Below are 1,489 nucleotides of genomic sequence, written 5' to 3' on the forward strand. Positions count from 1 at the left end.
ATTATTGTTGTTGTTGTTGTTGTTGTTGTTGTTATAAGTTAGACAATTATAGTCATTTGGGGGAATTAATGACCCGGACCTTTTAGGGGTAAAAATCGAACGCCCCCCTTGGGGGGGTTTGAACACTCCTAAATTGAAATCTCTCTCATATGTAGGTAGAAGAAGTATTGAAGTATTTTCTGTATTTTTTTTGGATTTCCAAAATGAAAAATATAAGTATGAGATCAATTATCCCAAAACCATGGAAAAAAAGTTTGTCCAAACATTTTTCAAGTTTTACTCAATAATAATTTTTTGCCCCCTAAATTATTTTTCGCTTTCCATCGGGGTAAAATATGAATCCTGGGGTGAAAAGTGACCATCCTATGTGTTTCCTCAATGATTCTACTGTCCCCACAGTTTGGGGGAGGGTGGTCAATGTGGGGCCAATTATGACCAAGTATGGGGTAAATAATGACCAAATTGTCATATTCATTATTTACCCCCCATTCACTTTTTACCTCAACTTTTTTTTCCCCACATATGATTTTTTACCCCAATCTTGGACATTTTTTACCCCCCATGATTTTATTCACAACATAATTTATGTATATATATATATATATATATATATATATATATATATATATATATATATATATATATATATATATATATATATATATATTCTGGTATTCTAGTCTCCGGAACAATTGATAATACCTGATCTAGGAACTATACTGTGTAATATAATCTACTAAATTCTATTTCCAGAGTAAATAGACGGGTGCATTTAACATAAGGCTATCACAGTATCATCTAACATCTATCAGAATGGTACGGACCTATAAAAAGAAAAAGAAGCAATATAATGAAGTTACAATTGCAGTAGGAATTAATGAAGTAATGGCAGGATCATCTTTCAAGAGAACTGCTAAGAAATATGGAATGAGTAGTGGAATGTTGTGGAACCGTGTCCAGATGAAAAAATGTAATACTGAGCACAAGGATAATAGGGTAATTGATATATGTATATGTTTTTCAGTTGTAAATGAACCTAAAATGGATATATACTGTACAAATGTAATATATATACTGTGTAAAATATTATTGGGGTAAGGTGACGAAGACCTTTACAAATGATGATGACGACGATGACATTGAAAAGGTAGAAGTTGACTTCCTTCAGCAAAAGGCATTTGGTAGTAACCCACATGACTGGACGTGGTGCGAAAGACCAGTAAAAGACATTGAAGTATTAGAGTCACAGTACATATTTTATGGACCTGTGCTCCCAGAAATCAAAAAAGGAGTTTTCATTTTCCCTGATGTAGAGGCAAATGACTGTCTTCTTCGTCGTAAAAAGGAAGGGCTCTGTTAATTAATTTTCTTAACAGAATGGAACTGACCTAGTACTAGGGTCATTATTTACTCCATTAATTTTTTCCCCACATGATTTTTTTTACCCCAAAATTGTCATTTTTTTTCACTACAGGCAAATTTGCCAAAT

Source organism: Scylla paramamosain, chromosome 11, assembly GCF_035594125.1.
Source record: "Scylla paramamosain isolate STU-SP2022 chromosome 11, ASM3559412v1, whole genome shotgun sequence".
Taxonomy (NCBI): Eukaryota; Metazoa; Arthropoda; class Malacostraca; order Decapoda; family Portunidae; genus Scylla; species Scylla paramamosain.